The sequence below is a fragment of the Sardina pilchardus genome, chromosome 9 (assembly GCF_963854185.1).
Source record: "Sardina pilchardus chromosome 9, fSarPil1.1, whole genome shotgun sequence".
In the NCBI taxonomy this organism is placed as follows: Eukaryota; Metazoa; Chordata; class Actinopteri; order Clupeiformes; family Clupeidae; genus Sardina; species Sardina pilchardus.
The window spans coordinates 12,036,648-12,061,283 of NC_085002.1; the positions used below are offsets into that span (position 1 = coordinate 12,036,648).

Sequence of the window (24,636 nt, forward strand, 5' to 3'; positions counted from 1 at the left end):
GTGCTTTGAAAGCATGTATGTGTGTGTGTCTGTGTCTATGCTTGTGTGTGTGTGTATGTGTGTGTCTGTGCTTGTCTTTGTGTGTGTGTGTGTGTGTGTGTGTGTGTGTGTTCATGTTTGTTTACCCACACACACAAACACACACACACACACACACACACACACACACACACACACACACCATTACCCACCTACTCACAAGTGCACATACAAACATATAGACCACGCACACAAATGCAGGCACAGAGACACACACACGCACACACACAAACCCACACACCATTACACCCACCACACACACTCACTAGCGGAAACTCACAGACAGAGAAGGACACACACACAAAAGCAAGTGCATACTGTACATGCACACTCTCATTTACATACATGAACTTTGCAGCAGGGGTTATAGAGAAGAAGATGGAAACAAATTGACAAACGTGATTTATCTTTGCGGAGAGAATTTGTGGTGGTCATGTTTTGTATCACTTTGCAGGACATCTAGCTCAGTGTTCTGATATGTACTGTACTGCTAATACAAACGGTTTAATGAGATTTCACTCCCTGTAAGGAAAGCAACTCAGCAATACCTACACCATAGGCATAGACTATAAAATATACACTCTGAAATGTATGACTATAGTGATGAATTAAGAGACTATTCTGGAATGTCATAATTCAGTCTGGTGTTAGGTGTAGTAACTCACCTGTTGTGATTCTGACCATGCAGCTAAAGGAGAGCAAAATGATCCACTGCATTTTTTCTGATGGTTGCCTTTGCTGTCTCCGTATTTCTCTCACACACACCAAGGGTGTTGACAGCTCTAATGGTCATAAATGTACACAGGGTGGTGACGCCACATCCTTCCTTCTCATGCAGTCACTTTACACCTCTCATTGGATTCATCTTTCATCACCATCACCTGAAACACTATCACATGTAATTGTGATGTATGTGTAAGTGCGCATGCGCGTACCGGGAGTTTTGGGTTTTGGACTCACATTGTTCACATGTGGAAGCATGGAGGTATTATAAGAACTGGAGAAAGTGAACAAGTCCCGCCCCCATTCATTTCAATGGGAATGCTAGGCTAGTGAAAAGTGCCAAAATTGAACGATTTTTTCAGGCTTCAACATGGTGTTTCAAGAGGCTTGTTTCCGGTGCCGTTTTACTTAGCCAATTAAGTGCCAGGTTACTGACTGACGTAAGGTACAGAACGAGAGCTCGTGCCCACACTAAGCTCGTGCATGAGCTGAGAGTGGAACAGCCACCAATCAGCATGAGGAAAACGCAGGGAAAACGGCACCGGACATGATGTATTTCTGGAAAATGGCGACGAGGAAGTGCCCTGCTAATCGGCGAAGCTAATCAGTCAAATCCTGACCCCCTGTGTGGAAGGCTGGAGTAAAGTGAAGCTGCAGTGAAACGTGTCCGTGTCTTTACATCAAACATAACATGGTGTCAGAACAAAGTTAATGAACAAAAACGGAAAAGAAAGAAGAATAGAAGAATGACTACCCTAGGTCTTCAGCCACCATCAGCGTTAAGCCTGCAAGGTAATCTTTCTGAAAATTGGAAAAGCTGGATTCGACGCTTCGAACTGTATTGTATAGCTAGCGGGATAGATAAGAAGACAGAGGCTGTGCAGTGTGCTACGTTCTTGCATGTCGCTGGCGAAGAAGCAATAAAAGTAAGCAGCACGTTCGAATTCGGGGATGAAGAGAAAGATAAGATAGCGGTGCTGAAGGAAAAGTTCAAAGAATACTGCGAGCCAAGAAAGAATTTGCCATTCACCCGACATCTATTTTTCACGCGGGCACAAGGACCCTCAGAGACAATCGATGCATATGTAACTGATTTAAAAAGTAAGGCCAAAGACTGTGAGTTTAAGGATTTGCACGACTCATTAGTGCGTGACAGAATTGTATGTGGCATAAACAACGACCAAGTCAGAGGCAGACTACTGAGAGAGGCGGATTTAACGTTGCAAAAGGCAATTGATATTTGTCGAGCGAGTGAGATTACGTCCAGTCAAGTCAAAGCATTAAATGAAGAAGTTGAAGTGCATAAAATTCGAACTGTGAGATCAAAACAGGGCTACAAAGGCAATGTACAAATTGAAAAGGATGATCAGAAGAATGCAGCAGATGTGGCTACAGTCATGAAGCGAAAAAATGTCCAGCATATGGGCAAACGTGTAACTCATGTCACAAGAGAAATCATTATGCAAAAATGTGCAATTCACAAAGCAACAAGAACATGCACACCGTAGAGCAAGATGACTGTAGTTCAGACATGTTTATTGGCACACTTGAAGTCAACTATGAGAAATGCATTCAAACTGTCAACACAGATGATGAGGAAATGTGGACTGAACATCTGCAAATAAACAGAAGAAATGTGACATTCAAGTTAGATACAGGTGCTGAATGCAACGTAATGTCAGAGAAAACATTCAGTTCACTGGACATAAAAGGAAAACTGTCATCATCCAAGTGCAAGTTGGTGTCATACACAGGTCACAAGATGGCATCACTGGGGAAGACAAGCATCACATGTGAATACAAGGGGCAGAAGTACAAGCTTGAGTTTGAAATCATAGAGAAAGATGCTCCTGCAATATTAGGAAGAACAGCATGTCAAAAACTAGGCCTTGTCAAGAGACTTTATGAAATAGGGACAGACACAACTATTTTGAAGGACTTTGAAGATTTGTTTTCTGGATTAGGTTGCTTACCTGGACAGCATCACATACAGATTGACAGCACTGTCAAGCCAGTGGTTCATGCACCAAGGAAAATTCCAGTTGCACTAAGAGAAAAAGTAATTGAAGAATTACATCGAATGGAACAGTTGGGTGTCATTGCAAGACAAATAGAACCAACGGAATGGGTTAACAGCATGGTGACAGTGGTCACACCGAAGAAAATCCGCATCTGCATGGACCCAAAGGACCTAAACAGAGCCATAAAAAGAGAACATTACCCATTGTTGACTGTTGAAGAAGTAGTAAGCCGTATGCCCAATGCAAAATACTTTTCAGTATTAGATGCCAATCAAGGATTTTGGCAAATTGAACTTGACGATGATAGTTCCCGGCTGTGCACGATGAACACTCCAATAGGGCGCTACCGTTTCCTACGGTTACCATTCGGAATATCTTCAGCTTCAGAAGTATTCCAGAGGTCTGTTGCTCAGATGATAGAGGGCCTGGATGGAGTGGTCAACATCATTGATGATCTGCTGGTATGGGGAGACTCACTTGAGCAACATGACAGGAGGTTAGTGAAACTGCTGGAGCGCACCAGAGAATACAATCTCAAGTTAAACAAGAACAAATGCAACATCAGAATGACAGAAATTAAATACATAGGGCACATTCTCAGTGTAAATGGATTGAAACCTGATGATGAAAAAGTCAGAGCTGTGGTTCAGCTTCCACCACCCACTGACAAGCAAGAACTTCTCAGATTTATGGGCATGATTCAATACCTTGCAAAGTTCATCAAGAACTTATCTGACGTCAGTGCACCACTAAGGAAATGGCTTGAGAAGGATACAGAGTGGCATTGGGAACAAGCACAGATGGAGAGTTTTGAAGAGCTGAAAAGACTCGTCACAAATGCCCCTACCTTGAAGTTCTTTGATGTCAGCAAGCCTGTGATGCTGTCAGTGGATGCAAGCTCAGAAGGTATGGGTGCAGTCATACTGCAAGAAGGCAAACCTGTGGCGTACGCCTCACGTGCACTCACTGACTGCCAGCGCAGATATGCGCAAATTGAAAAAGAATTACTGGCCATAGTATATGGCTGTGAGAAATTTCATCAATATGTCTATGGCAAAGTGATAGATGTTGAAAGTGATCACAAGCCACTGGAGAGTATCTTCAAGAAGCCTCTCCACCAAGCACCGATGAGACTGCAAAGAATGATGCTGAGGCTACAGAAGTACAGTCTCAGAGTCACATACAAGCCAGGCAAAGAACTTCACATTGCTGATGCTCTAAGCCGTTCGTATCTTGATGAGACAGAGGAAGAGCTGCTAGATGAAGACGTGGTAGTGAACTGCATCACAAGACAGCTACCCATGACAGAGGAAAAACAGGAAATGTTTAAAAGAGCCTCTGCAGAGGACATAGAAATGCAAATGCTGAAGAACATCATTGCAAGTGGATGGCCAGAGGGAAAAGGAGCAGTGCCGAAAATAATACAGCCATACTGGACCTTCAGAGAGGAAGTGAGCTATTCAGATGGACTGTTGTTCAAAGCAGACAAGCTCATTGTCCCAAAACAACTCAGAGCAGAAATGCTAAGCAGAATACATGAGTCGCACCTGGGAATAGTCAAGTGCAAAGCCAGAGCAAGAGACATTCTTTATTGGCCTGGAATGAACGCTGCAATAGAAGAAATAGTATCCCAGTGTGCAGTGTGCAATCAGTATCAGAAAAGCAACCCAAGAGAACCACTGCTCTCACATCCATTACCAGAGAGGCCATGGGAGAAGATAGGCACTGATCTCTTCCATCACAATGGATCTGAATTCCTACTATGCGTAGACTACTTCTCAAAGTATCCAGAAATCTACAAGCTGTCTGAGACAACCAGTCGAGGTGTCATCAATGCAATGAAATCCATATTCGCAAGGCATGGAATTGCAGACATTGTCATATCTGACAACGGCCCACAGTATGCAAGTGCCGAGTTCAAGAGTTTTGCAGAAAGTTGGGAGTTCAAACATATGACATCTAGCCCAAACTTTCCTCAATCAAATGGTCAAGCAGAGAGAACAGTGCAGACCATAAAGAATTTGCTCAGGAAGTCACTGTGCAGCAATGGTGATCCGTATCTTGCTCTCTTAGAGTATAGAAACACACCACTGGATGGCATAGGGCTGTCTCCAGCACAGCTATTAATGGGACGACGTCTAAAGTCGAGACTTCCCACCTCCACGTCATTGCTGACCACTGAGCAAACTTATCAGGTGTGTGACAAGCTGAAGGAAAGACAAAGAACTCAGAAGCTCTACTATGACCGGCAAACAAGGCTCTTACCTGATCTGCAATCTGGTGAGAGAGTCAGATTACAAAGAGGGGAAACTTGGCAGCCAGCTGTTGTTGAAAAAGAGCATGAGCAACCAAGATCCTACATAGTTCGCACACCAGAAGGAGGGCTGTACCGCCGCAATCGAAGACATCTCAGGAAGACAGTCGAGAAGGAGAATATCATGACAGACATTGCAGAGACAGTTTCAGGAGAACAGCCTCCTGAAAAACAGACTGAACAGCACTGTACACCTACAGCCCAGACTGAGATGAATGCCAATCAACAACAAACACCCTTACAGACAACTAGGTCTGGTAGACAGGTCAAAGTTCCAATGAAATATATGGACTGATTGCATAAGAACACTTGTTTGAATTACTCACAATATATGTAAGGTTCAATTACAAAGAAACTGTTCTGGGAATGTAACATGGAATCCAGTTGTTAAATTTGCATTGCTTAGGCATGTCATGAGTTCTAATGGTACTTGGTGTAAAACAGTGTTATGGACTAGATGGGTATAGTATTAAGTGTGTGTTAGAATAATACCCATTATGTTAAATGAGACATGTTTAGTCTAGATATGTTTATTGGAGAAATGTGTTTTAAAATACATGTTTGAAGAAAAGAAAAAAAAAAAAGAACTAAAAGAGGGGAGATGTGATGTATGTGTAAGTGCGCATGCGCGTACCGGGAGTTTTGGGTTTTGGACTCACATTGTTCACATGTGGAAGGCTGGAGTAAAGTGAAGCTGCAGTGAAACGTGTCCGTGTCTTTACATCAAACATAACAGTAATAAGTAGATGAGGAGAGCATTACACAAATAAAGTTTTGCTTTCAACTGAATTCCCTAAAAACAACAACGATGCCATCACTGTCAGAAACTATACAAACACTTTCAATTTGTGTGAGATAAGTAGACTATGTTGAATGCATACCCCATTGATAATCTCCAGTGGGTTTAATCTGCCTTGTTTACCTGTCATCTGCTTTCATCTGAACTCTGTAACGAGAGCTACAGTATCTTCGAGGGCTCTATAGAGAAAGACTCCCCATGCTGATTGAAAATGTGTCCTTAACACTGCAGGTCCTTAACTCTTCTAACTCTATACTATGAGAATGTAGAGAAGAGGTGGATCTGGAACACAAAATGATGAAATGGAGCTCTCCTGGAGTGACCTGACTACCAGCAGCATCAGCACTCCGAGATGTAGTTGAGCTTCAAACAGGCATGCTGGTCTCAGGAATTTGTGCTCTTTCGTGCTAGCAAAACCAGCAAGAAAGAGAAGTGAGAAACCCTGACCACAACTGAGCAGAGGGGTCAGCACATTCAAAAGACTAACCTAGCCTGAGAAACAGTACTCACAAAACACCAGTTTAAGGACTGTGTAATGCTGGGCTTTTAGGAAGAGATTAAACAGAAAAAAAACGTGGGTGTGCTTGGGTGCGGTTGGGGGTGCGTATTTAGAAAATCTTGCCATGGTCGACCAAAGAAGTTGAGTGCACATGCTCACCGTCATAACCAGAGGTTGTCTTTGGAAAACAGACATATGAGTGCTGCCAACATTGCTGCAGAGGTTGTGGGGTGGGGTCAGTCTGTCAGTGCTCAGAACATACTCCATACACGGCATCAAATTGGTCTGCATGGCTGTCGTCGCAGAAGGAAGCCTCTACCAAAGATAATGCACACGAAAACCTGCAAACGGTTTGCTGAAGACAAGCAGACTGAAACCATGTCCGGTGGTCTGATGATATCAAGACTGGTTCAGATGGTGTCAAGCGTGTGGCAACAACAGGTGAGGAGTGCAAACACAAAAGTGTCTTGCCTACTGACGGTGGTGGGACTGTCATGGCCTGGACCTGCATGGGTGCTGCCAACTGGGGAGCTACAGTTCATTGAGGGAACCATGAATGCCAACATGTACTGTGACATAGTGAAGCAGAGCATGATCCCCCTCCCTTCAGAAACTAGGAAGCAGGGAGGTATTCCAACATGATAACGACCCAAACACATCTCCACGACGACCACTGGTGGACTTGGGGGTGTACTCACTTTTGTTGCCAGCGGTTTAGACATTAATGGCTGTGTGTTGAGTTATTTTGAGGGGACAGCAAATGTACATGTACACTGTTATACAAGCTGTAAACTCAATGCAATGAGAGGTTATGTGATCAGTTGACATGGCCCCTTAAAGGGATACTTCGGGTTTTAAGACACGAAGTTATATGGGTTCCCTGTCAGCAACGTTGTGCATCAGCACTGACTTACCCCCCGACAGCGTTCTCTGAGCCGAGATCCATCCGGTTTTTGATCGTTTTTGATGCTGAAGAAAGTAGTCCGGCAAGTTTCTGGGGTCACGAAAATAAAGTGTTTTTCTTCTCAAAACCATATGCGTTGAAAAGAGTAATATATTTGCACCACAAAAACGTTGTCCAGCTGTCAGTAGCGCGCAGTGATAGGAATCGAGAAAAATAGTGCCAAGATAACGAGGTTTGAATTTTTCCTGGACAACGTTTTTGTGGTGCAAATATATCACTCTTTTGAACACGTATGGTTTTGAGAAGAAAAACACTTTACTTTCGTGACCCTAGAAACTTGCCGGACTACTTTCTTCAGCATCAAAAACCGGCTGGATCTCGGCTCACAGGACGCTGTCGGGGGGTAAGTCATTGCTGATGCACAACGTTGCTGACAGGGAACCCATATAACTTCGTGTCTTAAAACCCGAACTATCCCTTTAAGACCAACGATAACACTTTAGTTTAGGGTGTCGCTGTTACAGTGTACCTACCTAATTAGGTACAGTGGTACAACACAACATGTACTATCAGGTACTATCATTGTACTTGCATTATGTATTTGTGGGTACCTACATATAGTTGTTACATTGTAATAGTGAGTGCTTTTACAAAACTTTGCCAGTTTGCCTACATTTTTTCATCAGAGGCAAAGGGCTGACCTGAGACCTGTTGGATGGGGTAAATCTGGTCATGAAAGATTTGATATACAAACCATTCTTAGCTCCAGTCAATAGGTCATTGTCTTCAGTGTACATGTAACAGCTGTGCTGCTACAACCTTGTTTATGTCACTGTATCGAAGAGTAATAAGTGTGTACCAACACATTTGATACATGTGCTACATAGGGTAATGGCAGACATGTTCCAAGACATCAAAGACACAACATACATGTCATATGTGCATGCAAGTAATTAACTGGTACATTTAACAGGTTTATTCCACAGTATCAAAGATTAACAAAGGTGTAGCAGTGCAGCTGTTACATTTATCAACTGTGTTGGTACACACTTATTACTCTTTGATACAGTGACATAAACCCGTAACAAGGTTTTAGCAGCATAGCTGTTACATGTACACTGAAGACAATGACCCCTTGACTGGAGCTAAGAATGGTTTGTATATCAAATATTTCATGACCAGATTTACCCCATCCAGCAGGTCTCAGGTCAGCCCTTTGCTTCTGATGAAAAATGTAGGCAAATTGGCAAAGTTTTGTAAAGCACTCAGTATTACAATGTATCAAATATATGTAGGTACCCACAAATACATAATGCAAGTACAATGATAGTACCTGATAGTACCTGTTGTTACACAGGTTGTACCACTGTACCTAATTAGGTAGATACACTGTAACAGCGACACCCCAAACTAAAGTGTTACCACAATGGGTATTATATGTGTAAAAGCACTCAGTATTACAATGTAACAACTATATGTACAGTAGGTACCCCAAATACATAATGCAAATACATAGTATACAGCGCCCTCCACAATTATTGGCACCCCTGGTTAAGATGTGTTCTTTAGCTTCTAATAAATTCATTTTTTTTCCAAATAATATAGGACCACAATGAAAAGAAAGCGTAAAATCCAACCTTTAATACAAGTGCATTTATTTAGAAGGAAAAAAATCCCACATTAAGAAATAATTATTCTTCATAATATCACCTGTTCCACAATTATTGGCACCCCTAACAATTCCTAGGAAATAAATGTAATTAAAGTATTTCTGTCATTTCTGTCATTTCTACAGTAGTTTACAAAGTCAATCAGAGTATGTAGGAACATTTAATTAGTAATTCTTAACATCCTGTTTCCCTGGGCTATCAATATGACGTGACACAGAGGCCATTTATCTTCAACATGGGAAAGACAAAGGAACACACTGTTCAAGTAAGGCAGATGTGTGTCGACCTTCACAACTAAGGCAATGGCTATAAGAAAATAGCCACTCGCACACCTGCCCATATCTATGGTCAGAGGAATCGTTAAGAAGTTTAAAACAACTGGAACAGTGGTAAACAAGCCTGGAAGAGGATGCATGTTTATTTTGCCACCACGCACAGTGAGGAGGATGGTAAGAGAAATAAAAAAAATCTCCAAAACTCACTGTTACAGAATTGCATCAAATGGTTGCATCTTGGGGTCACAAAGTCTCCAAAACAACCATCAGGCACTATCTACATGCCAACAAGTTGTTTGGAAGGCATGCAGGGAAAACAACCTTTCTCACTCAAAATCATAAGCACAAACGTCTGGAGCGGTACTGGGCCTTCAACTGGGACCGTGTGCTTTGGTCAGATGAGACAAAGTTAGAGCTTTTTGGCAACAAACACTCCAAGTGGATCTGGCGTAACAAAAAGATGAGTATGCAGAACAGCACCTCATGCCCACTGTGAAGTATGGGGGAGGATCGGTGATGCTGTGGGCCTGTTTATCTTCCAAAGGGCCTGGGAACCTTGTTAGGGTGCATGGCATCATGAATGCTTTGAAATACCAGGACATTTTAAATCAAAATCTGGTGGCCTCTGCCCGAAAGCTGAAGATGGATCGTCACTGGGTCTTTCAGCAAGATAATGACCCTAAACATAAGGCCAAGTCTACACAGAAATGGTTCACCAGACACCGTATCAAGCTCCTACCATGGCCATCTCAGTTCCCAGACCTCAACCCCATTGAAAACCTGTGTGGTGAGTTGAAGAGGAGAGTGCAGAGGAGAGAACCCAGGTCATTGGATGATTTGGAGATTTTGTGCAAAGAGGAATGGTCGAAGATCCCTCTTTCTGTTTTCTCTAATCTTGTGAAACATTATAAGACAAGATTAGATGCTGTTTTATTAGCAAAAGGGGGTTGTACAAAGCATTTACATCAGGGGTGCCAATAATTGTGGCACACATGATTTGATGTAAAATAATTATTTCTTAATGTGGGATTTTTTTTCCTTCTAAATAAATGCACTTGTATTAAAGGTTGGATTTTACGCTTTTTTTCATTGTGGTCCTATATTATTTGGAAAAAAATGAGTTTATCAGAAGCTAAAGAACACATCTTAACCAGGGGTGCCAATAATTGTGGAGGGCGCTGTATGTTGGTACATGTTGCTACACAGGTTGTACCACTGTACCTTGTTAGGTAGGTACACAAACAGCGACACATTAAAATAAACTGTTACCGAAAGCAACACAGAATGTATGCTGTGTGTACATTTATGCTCTGAAATGTTTGACTGATAAAAAAAAGAGACTAGGAAAGTCATCATTCATAAGTCTGGTGTTGTAATAACTCACTTGATGCAATTCTGACCATCCAGCACAAGAAAAGCAAAATGATCCAACCCATTTTATTACAGTGCATGGAAATAAATTGTATTGATATTCCTTCGTTTTTCTTTTTATTATTATTACAGTGCATGGAAATGCACTGTATTGATATTCCTTTGTTTTTTCTTTTTATTATTATTACAGTGCATGGAAATTGATATTCCTTCGTTTTTTCTTTTTATTATTACAGAGCATGGAAATGCACTGTATTGTTATTCAAAAGTGAATGATGACACACATCCTTCCTTCTCATGCAGTCACGTTACACTTCTCATTAGATTCTTTCATCACCATCTCCTGAAACACGGAATAAGTGGATGAGGAGAGAAACACACAACTAAAGTTCTGCTTTCAGCTGTATGAAATAAGTACAGTATCTTTAATCAGATTTAATGTTAGACTTCTATAATAGTCTGGCTTTTACGATTGAACATTAGTCTGGGGAGTCTGAGCTTTATTTCTATTGCACAAGAGGCGTGATCAATGGTCATAGTAACTCTGCAAGCTTTTGGTTAATCTTCAGTCCAATGGTCTGGGTGCGCCTTTTGGATAAACTAGTTTGTGATTGGACCCAGAAGATGTCGACAGGAAGCAGGAGAGATGAATCCCCAATTCTCTGAAACATCAAGTAACGAGATCCACCTCTCAGAGGGACATACGTCCCCAATCTCTGCAGAAGCAATTGCACAAAGTCTGGCTTTGACAGACAGCACAAGTCTGATGCCCAATCAGTGGTATAAAGGATGAGGCTGTGCAAGACTGTATGTGTAAGGGAAAGATTGTCCAAGCAACTTAATCAGATGATTAGAATCTTTTGATATTTGCTTTATCTATTTGTAACCAAATGCCTTGTTTTCATAGCCATTCCCTGACTTACCTGAAAGGTCAACAACATTTCTTGTGTTTAAACTCAATATTCTATTGTCTTTCCTAAGTTGACAAATGGTCGGAGGATTTGACCTCTGCGTCACTTTTTTTTGGTCACTATTTTCATACCTTAGAGAAGAAGAAAGTCATAAACTACTACTGAGAGTTCACAGACGCATCTGACTGAATGAACATAATGGAAAAATCGTTCTGTCACATTTTGTAGAGAAATGTTTTTCTTGTCACCAAACAAAACAAAATTAATCACTGTACTGCCATTGTAACGGTTTAACAGTTGTTGGTTATTGATTTAGATGGTAACAGTCATTCTATTTGATAGACAGATTAACTGTCTAGTCATTTTAATCTATTCATCAATTTTCTAAACAGATCTCCATTTCATCCCAAGAATAATTCTCATGAAGCAACTCTGTACTGCACAAAACAGTAATTTCTTTATTTTTAGTTGTCCTTTAATTCAACAAGTAGACTAACAGCAGTCATACAAGTCTCAGTAACTTTCTGTTTTTTTTAAAAGCATGGGACAGTTTCAGCAAAAGATAAAAATCCAACATTACACCATCCCTCCACATCCTGTGTTAAACTGTGTCATGCAATATGACACATTTTCTATTTTCACCATAAAACTTGAGATTGTATCGAATGGAAAAGGGGAATTATCTAAACCAGCTGAACTATTACAGTAAAGTCAGTTCCACTATATCTACACATCATTGACTCGGTTACTTGCTAGTGGCTACCATGAAGCTACTGCAATGGAATTGAAACAGCATTGAGACCAATACAGTCAATGATTGAGACCCTTTGTACAAAAACAAGCTAACCTGTTGCATACAACTACAGATGTATTCTAACAAGCAACATAACTGCTGAGGGGGGAGTTGAGATGCAACATACTGCTGAGGGGTGAGTTGAGATGGCGCCATCTGCTGACTAATGCAGGAACATCAATCTGAACTCAGATTTTCATAATCTGCAGCAGTGGCCTAAAACACAATCCAGTCCATCACAACAATAAAGTTAAACATACATACTCAAACATTAAAAAAATAAATATTCCAAACAGATTTATATTTCTATTACTTATATGTACCCATGATCTTTTAGTGGATCTAACAGTCATGTGCACAAGCTGCATATACATATAACTGTATGACTTTGATATCCAAGTATCTTTTACATTGAAAAGACTCTGAAAGAAAGATATGCAAACAAATAGAATAAAAAATAAACACACACACACACACACACACACACACACACACACACACACACACACACACACACACACACACACACACACACACACACACACACACACACACACACACACACACACACACACACACACACACACACACACACACACACACAGTGATAGACAGATGCACCCACCTGGACCCCAGCGTTCTGCCCAATGGTTGAGTACATTTGCTCTGCATTGTAGCGATGCTGAAGAGCTTCATATGAGGAATCATTCTACAGACACATCACAGCATTAGAGCACGCTTTTTACACAGCATCACTACTTGAGTGTGTGTGTGTGTGTGTGTGTGTGTGTGTGTGTGTGTGTGTGTGTGTGTGTGTGTGTGTGTGTGTGTGTGTGTGTGACCAACAGCAACAACTAGCAGTCACTTTAGTGAATGAGATAGAAACAACATCTCTCTTAGATGTTGCTGAGCTTGCGCCTCATTCAGTTTCTGTGGTGTGTGTGTGTGTGTTCCATCACTGCGGCCTGACGGTGGGGTCGCTGATACATGTGTGTATTCACATTCACAGCAGGAATGTCTCAGATGCAGCACCACTACTGCCAGCCCAGACTTCACATACAGTATTATGATTCTCAGTGATAACGCATACTGCACAACACCATTTTCTATCTATATGCCTTATTACCGTTGCTTTGGGGGAAGGGGGAGAGCTGTGGAAATGCACTGCCCTCACAAGAACGGATGAAGACGGTTCTATGGCTCTGCCCTGACTTAAATTTGAGTGATCAACATAAGACTACTGTATGAGTATACATGTGTGAGGTTTCCGTCCCTCCCAGATAAGACCACTAGATGGAGCCGTTGACATGTTATGAACGTCTCCTTGGTCCTTGTCCTCACCGGTTGCCTACAGCTCTCATTACTGACCTGCCCGCTGTTCTGAGTTTCATCTCTGTTATATTCTGTGCCTCTTCCCCTGTTTGTCACTCTGTCTAGAGTCCTCCAGAGCTGTGTTGTTATCGAGCGATGGTAACAAAGCCTGTTTCTTAGGTTTCTGCCTTTTTGAACTCAAACCTGTAGCCCATTTTGTGACTCTCAACTGCTGTATTTTTGGATTTTTTGAGGGTCTCCTCTTTTGAATTTTTAAAGGCTATCTTTTTTGTGTTCGCTGATTAAAGTCACCTTCAGTTCAGTTCTGTTATTGCTGTTCTATCTAGCTGATCAGAACAGTTCTATGATATTTTCAATGAACAAATACAACCAGTCGATTTTGTTTTCACCAAGTGAAAACAAAGAGGAAGTTATATGGCCACAATGTGTATCACATACCCACATGTACAGACACATCCAATAAAAAAAGACCATGCAATACCATTTCCATGTGGACTAAACTCACAGTGCAGAGTCATTGTAAATAATAATAATAATAAAACAACTTTAACTTACATTTCGCTCCTGCATTCCTCCTGACTGTGTACTTCCTCCTTTTTGGCCTAATGGAACAAATCATGTTTTGCAATTAAAAGATGTTTCTATTGATATTTCTTTGTTTGCATTTGTCTGAAATCATAAGCATATCTTTCTCTCTCTCTCTCTCTCTCTTTCTCGCTCTCTCTTTAACTATCTCTTTCTTTCTTCCTTCCTTTCTTTCTCTCTCTCTGTGTTTTGGGAGAGGTGTATTCAGGCAAGGTACGTGTGTGTGTGTGTGTGTGTGTGTGTGTGTGTGTGTGTGTGTGTGTGTGTGTGTGTGTGTGTGTGTGTGTGTGTGTGTGTGTGTGTGTGTGTGTGTGTGTGTGTGTGTGTGTGTGTGTGTGTGTTATCCTACCTTTGTGCCTCATGTACAGGAATATGACCCCTCCCAGCAGCAGTAACAGCAGCAGTACAGCTACAAGGATGAAGGCGTATAGAGGTGTTTCACCTCCTCCATTCTTCACTTTGTCTGTAAATAAATCCAGGAGTCAGTGTGAACAGAGGACAGAGCTGCTGCTGTTGCTGCAGGTTATTGTGTACTGTACATGCTTTGCCATCAGACAGTGTGTCTGGAAATACAATCTAAACATGTTAACTTATACGAGACAAGGGCACCAGTAGATGCTGTACAGCAGAGGTTCTGCTAACAGCTGGAAAGAACACACACCATCAGAATATGAAGGTTGTTTTTAAACCAGAGGTACAGTAGTACACCTGTAGAGGTGGAAGAGCCAGTCCATGAAAGTAGCACACAACACAGAAATAGCAGAGCAGTTTTGAAGAACTATATAATATTTATATATATAATAAGACAATCCACCACAACTGGGTTATCTGTAAGTGGCTTTGGACAAAAGCATCTGCTTTGAAAGTTGTTAAAGCGTCAAACTTTTTATCATAGTCACCGACAACTGTGCTATTTAAACAATCTATTGTCAACTAATTCAACACCAATTAAAGATCAGTGAAGAAGATACTTAAAATGCAACATTGATAAAGGAACAAACATTTTTCTTTATTTAACGTTTTTTGTGTTTTAAGTGCGATAGGTGTCGACATGCTTGCTGGTAATATCGGATGAAGATCTGTAAGAGAAAGAATTACATTTTCATAAAAGGACCACTGACATCGATCATGACTAAAACTGTCAATAATCAGATGATAAAACCATGGAAAAATGTTGACCTTTGATCAGGAGGTTAATTATCTTGCCCTGTCCATTAAGATAGCACCAATATGTTCCCTGGTCCTCCTCAGTCAGGTCTGATATTAGCAGAGAAGCATTTCCTGGTTTGTTAAACATCTGAACTCTGCCTCTGTTGGGTCCACTTGTGCTGGATACTAGAATGGATGGAGACTCTCTCCATCTGATGACATCCCACCTCACACTCTCAGGTTTGACATGCAGAGGAGAACAGGAGCAGGGCAGCAGGGCAGATTCTCCTGAGCTTTTCACAATCTCATATGTTGTGTCCTTTAGTAGGGAGCATCCTGAAAGAAACATGATGCTTACCAAATATGGTCTAAAGCCAACATAGCTCAGTTTGCTGTCATGAACATTTTCCCCTTCATCATAACAACTATGGAGGTAGATTTGTGTCTTTATTATTCAATCATAAAAAAGTGTGCTTCAATCAAAAAATCTACCTAAACAACATAATAGAACTATAACACACATTGCATTGCTGAAGCAGTCTCCTTGTCATTCTGAATCTGCTTCAGTAAAATAGTAAATTCTGTCTAAAATATCATTACATAATAAATGTCCTACCTTTAACTCTGAGTGAGATGTGTCTGTAGCTGGAGGTCGAGCCTTCACACCTGTAGTGTCCGTCATCCTCTTTAGTCAGGTCTGATATGAACAGGGAGAGATTTCCTGGAGTAGCCTTATTGAACATGTGAATCCTGTCCGAGTGGTGAGATGTAGAGGGATACATCTGTTGTTTGTTTTTCATCCATCTGAATTTGTGAGGTTTATCCTGGAGATGCGCACAGGAGCACGGCAGGAGAACAGATTCACCAAGATATTTAGTGAATTCAGCTCTGTTCCTATCTAGCAGATTGCAGCCTTTGGAAACACAAAATATATTGGATTACTCCTCACCTATAGATCCAAAGATGTCTTACAGTTTTCCTTGATGGCTTGAATGCTTTTGTACACAACTAACACAGGCCTAAATTAGATGTACCACAAAACGATACAAAATATGACCGCTGCTCAACTTCACATTTTCAAAACAATTGATAAACATCTAAATAGAAGCACTCTGGCCTTACAATCTTTAAAATGTTTAAAACGTTAAAAAAATGCAACAGAAGCAGAAGAATATTTCCTTCACACACAATTGAAACCCAAATCAGTGAATGCTTTCAAGCTATCATTGCACAATAATGGACAATCAAGTTACATAACAACAACTGGAACAGGATCAACCTGAACATATAGTACAGTATGTGTATAAAGGCAAACAAGTAGGCTATATCATACGGTAGCATGAAATGTGAAGAGATTATACTTCTGGTAGGTGATGATGAAAATCCAGTAAATCACAGTTTAAGTGCATTTTACCAATCAAAACTGTAATCCAATAATTTAACAGATATACTGTACTTAATTCAAACTATTTTCCTACATTAATCTGCCAACAGATTTCACCCCCTGTAAGAGAGCAACACAGAATGCATGCTGTGTGTACACTTACGCTCTGAAATGTTTGACTACTGATAAAAAAAAAAAAGAGACTAGTTTGGAAAGTCATCATTTGTAAGTCTGGTGTTGTAATAACTCACCTGATGCAATTCTGACCATCCAGCACAAGAAAAGTAAAATTATCCACCCCATTTTATTGATTGTTGCCTTTGCTGTCACCACAGTTCTCTCACACACCAAGGGTGTTGGTTGTCCTAATGCTCACACATACACACAATGATGACACACATCCTTCCTTCTCATGCAGTCACGTTACACTTCTCATTAGATTCGTCTTTCATCACCATCTCCTGAAACACGGAATAAGTGGATGAGGAGAGCAACACACAACTAAAGTTCTGCTTTCAGCTGAACTTTCATATGTATGAAATAAGTACAGTATCTTTATTCAGATTTAATGTTACCCTTCTAGGTAACACTTTACAATAAGGGTACATGAATTCTCATGAACTAATGCATGAATTAATGCGTGAATTACGCATTAGTTAATCCATTAATATCATGAATCATTATGACTTAACATGAATTCACTGATTGTCATTAATGAATTAATACATAAATAACTCATCATCTTAAGCATTAAGTACGGTTGGCATATCATCATGAATCATGATTAATCAAGCATGATCATGATGACTTTTTGTCAGACAACATTTTGGACATCACTGTCATGGAGAAAAAAGAAAAGTAATTACACATGAATTCATGTTAACTAAATGTCATAAATTATCATGAGTTAATTAATTAACTCAAGCATTAATTATACATGAAAATCTCATTAATAAACATGAATTAATAGTATGTCATTGACTCATTAATGACATCAGGTATGGACAACAAATTCATCATGAGCATTAGGTACAGTGGGTAAATCATTATGAATAATGATCAATTACACATGATCATGGTGATTTCTAGGTTTTTGAAATGTGCTCCAAGGGGTAAGTAAACTATACATTAACTCATCATGAACTAATTAAGACCATTTTCAGAGAATATCGTAGAATCCACATCGTTCAAATATAGGCATGTCCTCATTAGCTAAGCATTATCTTTTCATTAGTTAATCATGTCGGTGGCCCCTCAGATAAAGTGATGAACAGGTTGTGCTTTAAATGCATGACGTTTGAAGTCATGCAAAAATGGTCAATTTACATTAATTAATGATGAATTACTCATGAGTTCATCATGTTTGTGGCCCCTCACCTAAAGTGGTAAATGGACCCTTCTTTATCACTGACGAAAGAAGTGATTTTAAAAAGAAATAAATTGTTATATTACATGAATCAAAGATTAAGTGCTCATGAGTTCATGATGAGTTCATGTATAGTTTACTTACCCCTTGGAGCACATTTCAAAAACCTAGAAATCACCATGATCATGTGTAATTGATCATTATTCATAATGATTTACCCACTGTACCTAATGCTCAAGATGATTTGTTGTCCATACCTGATGTCATTAATGACATTCTATTAATTCATGTTTATTAATGAGATTTTCATGTATACTTAATGCATGAGTTAATGAAATAACTCATAATTCATGACATTTAGTTAACATGAATTCATGTGTAATTACTTTTTTTGTCCAAAATTTTGTCTGACAGTCATCATGATCATGCTTAATTAATCATGATTCATGATGATGTGCCAACCGTACTTAATGCTTAAGATGATGAGTTATTTATGTATTAATTCATTAATGACAGTCAGTGAATTCATGTTAAGTCATAATGATTCATGATATATTAATGGATTAACTAATGCGTAATTCATGCATTAATTCATGCATTAGTTCATGAGAATTCATGTACCCTTATTGTAAAGTGTTACCGACTTCTATAATAGTCTGGCTTTTACGATTGAACATTAGTCTGGAGAGTCTGAGCTTTATTTCTATTGCACAAGAGGCGTGATCGATGGTCATAGTAACTCTGTAAGCTTTTGGATAGTCCTCAGTCCAATGGTCTGGGTGTGCCTTTTGGATAAACTAGTTTGTGATTGAACCCAGAAGATGTCAACAGGAAGCAGGAGAGATAGATCCCCAATTCTCTGAAACATCAAGTGACGAGATCCACCTATCAGAGGGACATACGTCCCCAATCTCTGCAGAAGCAATTGCAGTCTGGCTTTGACAGACAGCAGCACAAGTCTGATGCCCAATCAGTGGTATAAAGGATGAGGCTGTGCCAGACTGCATGTGTAAGGGAAAGATTGTCCAAGCAACTTAATCAGATGATTAGAATCTTTTGATATTTGCTTGATCTATTTGTAACCAAATGCCTTGTTTACATAGCCATTCCCTGACTTACCTGAAAGGTCAACATACATTTCTTGTGTTTAAACTCAGTATTCTATTGTCTTTCCTAAGTTGACAAATGGCCGGAGCATTTCTGTGTCACTTTATTTTCATACCTTAGTGAAGAAGAAAGTCATAAACTACTACTGAGAGTTCACAGACACATCTGACTGAATGAACATAATGGAAAAATCGTTCTGTTACATTTTGTAGAGAATTTTTTTTCTTGTCACCAAACAAAACAAAATTAATCACTGTACTGCCATTATCACGGTTTAACAGTTGTTGGTTATAGATTCAGATGGTAACAATCATTCTATTTGATAGACAGATTAACTGTCTAGTAAATTTAATTCTTCATTACTTTTCTAAACAGGTCTCCATTTCATCCCAAGAATAATTCACATGAAGCAACTCTGTACTGCACAAAACAGTAATTTCTTTATTTTTAGTTGTCCTTTAATCTAACAAGTAGACTAACAGTAGTCATACAAGTCTCAGCAACTTTCTGTTTTTTTTAAAAGCATGGGACAGTTTCAGCAAAAGATAAAAATCCAACATACACCATCCCTCCATATCCTGTGTTAAAGGGACACTTCACCGATTAGCATTAAGCTTTGTATCTTTAGAAAACCAGTCATGTTTTTGAATGGTTGTGCATCATTCCCTCAGTTTGTCTTGAGATGGGAGAAATACGGATTTCAATGAAACCCATGAATAGGACTTCCTGCTTTCAATGATGTAAAATGATGATTTTTACATCATTGAAAGCAGGAAGTCCAACATTGAAATCCGTATTTCTCCCATTTCAAGGCAAACTGAGGGAATGATGCACGACCATTCCAAAACATAACTTGTTTTCTAAAGAAACAAAGCTTAATGCTAATCGGTGAAGTGTCCCTTTAAATTGTGTCATGCAATATGACACATTTTCTATTTTCACCATAAAACTTGAGATTGTATTGAATGGAAAAAGGGAATTATCTAAACCAGCTGAACTATTACAGTAAAGTCAGTTCCACTATTTCTACACATCATTGACTCAGTTACTTGCTATTGGCTACCGTGAAGCAACTGCAATGGAATTGAAACAGCATCGAGACCAATACAGTCAATGATTGAGACCCTTTGTACAAAAACAAGCTAACCTGTTGCATACAACTACAGATGTATTCTAACAAGCAACATAACAGCTGAGGGGTGAGTTGAGATGGCGCCATCTGCTGACTAATGCAGGAACATCAATCTGAACTCAGATTTTCATAATCTGCAGCAGTGGCCTAAAACACAATCCAGTCCATCACAACAATATAGTTAAACATACATCCTCAAACATTAAAATACTAAATATTCCAAACAGATTTATATTTCTATTACTTATATGTACCCATGATCTTTTAGTGGATCTAACAGTCATGTGCACAAGCTGCATATTAGTCCGTGAGCCAGGGCCTCAAATTATGGAAACCGTTACCGAAAAGGTGGCAAAGGCTACCATACCTTTTCTGAAAGCCTGGAATCTCAGCTTTTCAATGATGTATGATGGCCATCTGACAAGAGTAGCTGTTTTGAGTTATGACACATAATGTAAACTAAGGTTAAAGAAATAATGTGTATAAATCAAGCAGAACACTGGAATATTTTATTTTGTTATGTTTGGTATCATTTTAAAGGGGAGACTCTGAGCTTTCATTTAAATCCTTTTGTGAACATTTTGGATAAGTACAGCCAACCCTGGAGCTCTTCAAACCTTTAATCACACACATTTCCCTACCATTTCCCTGCCATTTTTTGTCTTTTAATCCTGTGGCACCTGGGAGCATCAGAGAAACAAAATCCAAACGCTGAAATACTGGCCTGACCCTAAGGATTCAGGAAATGTATCATTTACCCATATTATCTGATTTGGAGGGGGTGATTTACAGTCTTGTATCAGAGATGGCGTTTTTTCAAAGACATAAACAGTAGTGTACTATTACCCTTGGCTAATTTGTTGATAAGTCGAGTTGAAAGTCTGAGGTAAATATATTTTAGATAATAATTATTGATACAGATCATTTTGAAAAAGTTGTTATTCAGCATTCTCAGCATTTTTAGATAGTTAAAAAGGTCCTTAATACATATCCACCACATATCATTTGTATCAGGTCCCCACTTTCTTTGAATTTACATAAAATGCTCTCAGGCAAGAAAATACACGTATACACAGGCTGCGATACTGTAAGTGCATTTGCAGGCCATGGTAAAGTGTCAGCCCTAAAACTTTTTCAGAAGAATGAAAACTTCTGTGAGACCTTTCAGAAGGTTGGGGCAGACTGGGCAATGACACCTGAGTTGTATGCAGCCTTAAAGGGATAATCCGGAGTGAAATGCACTTTAGATCAATTTTTCGGACTATTGGGGGTACATACGTTGAGTTGACACCAAAATCATGTCATTCGGATGTATTTTGAGAAAGTTCTAGCTCACCGTTTTTAGCCAAAACTCGTTAGCCTGGAAGTGACCGGGGCGTGTCCTTTCGCCGCTACAAAACGCTATTTTTCTACCTCTTCTACTGTTCCAAACAACACTACACTTACGTGGTAGTGAGTAGAGGTACCCTAAAGCCAAACCGAAGTATCCCCACGTCTTTATGTGGTCGGATAGAGAGTCCAGAATGAATTTAATCAAGTCCGTACCTTTCCGGAAATGTTAGTAAAGTGTTGTTACAACGTTGCTAGCTGCAGCAGCGGCATTTCCGGAAAGGTACTGACTCGATTAAATTCATTCTGGACTCTCTATCCGACCACATAAAGACGTGGGGATACTTCGGTTTGGCTTTAGGGACCCTCTACTCACTACCACGTAAGTGTAGTGTTGTTTGGAACAGTAGAAGAGGTATAAAAATAGCGTTTTGTAGCGGCGAAAGGACACGCCCCGGTCACTTCCAGGCTAACGAGTTTTGGCTAAAAACGGTGAGCTCGAACTTTCTCAAAATACATCCGAATAACATGATTTTGGTGTCAACTCAACGTATGTACCCCCAATAGTCCGAAAAATTGATCTAAAGTGCATTTCACTCCGGATTATCCCTTTAAAGGAGTTCACATGTCAAATGTACAGCTCCAATTCCAGAATCACCAACATCAATGAAATGAAGTATGCACTTTTTTGTGCAAAGAAAGGCGTAGAATCCTGGCAGTTAACTCCATGCTCGGATTCTCTCAGGAAGCACGGTCTCAGAGCTAACTATCAAGGTGCTATCTGGAGAAGATGCCTCGAGAACAACCCTGAAGTTCCTTCCCCAGTTGAGCATGGGTGGTCTAGACTGGACCAAGATGGTGACTTACAGCTCTCCATAGACTGGTTCAATGTCTCCATTGGTCCACAAGCAGTACTTGAGTTTCTGTCCTGCTCATGCAAGAGGGACTGTGTCACTCCTCATGTCAGTGTGTTGCACTGTATAACAACTTTTTCAAAATGATCTGTATCAATAATTATTATTTCAAATATATTTACCTCAGACTTTCAACTTGACATATCAACAAATTAACCTTAAGGGTAATAGTACACTACTGTTTATGTCTTTGAAAAAACACCATGTCTGATATAAGACGGAAAATCATCCCCTCCAAATCAGATAATATGGGTAAATGATAAATTTTCTGAATCCATAGGGTCATGCCAGTATTTCAGTGTTTGAACTTTGTTTCTCTGATGCTCCCAGGTGCCACAGGATTAAAAGACAAAAGATGGCAGGGAAATGGCAGGAAAATGTGTGTGATTAAAGGTTTGAAGAGCTCCAGGGTTGGCTGTACTTATCCAAAATGTTCACAAAAGGATTTAAATGAAAGCTCAGAGTCTCCCCTTTAAAATGATACCAAACATAACAAAATAAAATATTTCAGTGTTCTGCTTGATTTATACGCATTATTTCTTCAACCTTAGTTTACATTATGCATCATAACTCAAAACAGCTACTTTTGTCAGATGGCCATCATACATCATTGAAAAGCTGAGATCCCAGGCTTTCAGAAAAGGTATGGTAGCCTTTGCCACTTTTTCGGTAACGACCAACCCCTCTGGCTCACGGACTATATATAACTATATGACTTTGATATCCAAGTATCTTTTACATTGAAAAGACTCTGAAAGAAAGTATGCAAACAAATAGAATAAAAATAAACACACACACATACACACACACACACACACACACACACACACATATTAACAAGTAGACTAACAGCAGTCATACAAGTCTCAGTAACTTTCTGTTTTTTTGAAAAGCATGGGACAGTTTCAGTAAAAGATAAAAATCCAACATTACACCATCCCTCCATATCCTGTGTTAAAATGCGTCATGCAATATGACACATTTTCTATTTTCACTATAAAACTTGAGATTGTATTGAATGGAAAAAGGGAATTCTCTAAACCTGTCTCATAGACAGATGCACCCACCTGGACCCCAGCATTCTGCCCAATGGTTGAGTACATTTGTTCTTTATTGTAGCGATGCTGAAGAGCTTCATACGTTGATGAGGCTTCATTCTACAGACAAGACACAGAATATAGACTTTTATATAGAATACCGGGGTATAGACTTTTAGATTGAATAATTGATCATTATGATGTGACTAAATTATCCTATAAAAATGAAATGGTGACTTTGGTTTAAAATAAACAAGTAAATTATGCTGTAACAATCTGTGCATTACAGAGCTGTATAATGCATTTGATAGTATTTTAGGCCATGAAGGAGTTTCTCTCTCACACACACACACACACACACACACACACACACACACACACACACACACACACAGTGATAGACAGATGCACCCACCTGGACCCCAGCGTTCTGCCCAATGGTTGAGTACATTTGCTCTGCATTGTAGCGATGCTGAAGAGCTTCATACATTGATGAGGCTTCATTCTACAGACAAGACACAGAATATAGACTTTTATATAGAATACCGGGGTATAGACTTTTAGATTGAATAATTGATCATTATGGTGTGACTAAATTATCCTATAAAAATGAAATGGTGACTTTGGTTTAAAATAAACAAGTAAATTATGCTGTAACAATCTGTGCATTACAGAGCTGTATAATGCATTTGATAGTATTTTAGGCCATGAAGGAGTTTCTCACACACACACACACACACACACACACACACACACACACAGTGATAGACAGATGCACCCACCTGGACCCCAGCGTTCTGCCCAATGGTTTAGTACATTTGCTCTGCATTGTAGCGATGCTGAAGAGCTTCATACGTCAATGAGGAATCATTCTACAGACAATACACATCACAGCATTAGAGCACGCTTTTTTACACAGCATCACCACTTACTGTGTGAGTGTGTGTGTGTGTGTGTGTGTGTGTGTGTGAGTGTGTGAGTG

The 24,636-nt window shown here is 39.7% G+C and overlaps 2 long non-coding RNA genes across 2 annotated transcripts in view; both read right to left on the reverse strand.

Moving 5' to 3' along the window:
- Positions 1-12,103: 12,103 nt before the first annotated feature.
- LOC134092779 (uncharacterized) lies at positions 12,104-14,693 on the reverse strand. Its single transcript, XR_009940261.1, has 4 exons — positions 14,586-14,693; positions 14,207-14,253; positions 12,945-13,028; positions 12,104-12,535 (listed from the first exon to the last, which is right to left on the reverse strand). It is a non-coding gene; the product is annotated as an uncharacterized LOC134092779 (long non-coding RNA).
- Positions 14,694-24,089: 9,396 nt separating this feature from the next.
- Positions 24,090-24,636, reverse strand: part of LOC134092735 (uncharacterized) — a 2,161-nt gene continuing 1,614 nt past the window's right edge. Inside the window, exons 3-4 of the long non-coding RNA XR_009940258.1 lie at positions 24,437-24,526; positions 24,090-24,159 (exon numbers count right to left, since the gene is read on the reverse strand). This is a non-coding gene — a long non-coding RNA (uncharacterized LOC134092735). The remainder of the gene's footprint in view (positions 24,160-24,436; positions 24,527-24,636) is intronic.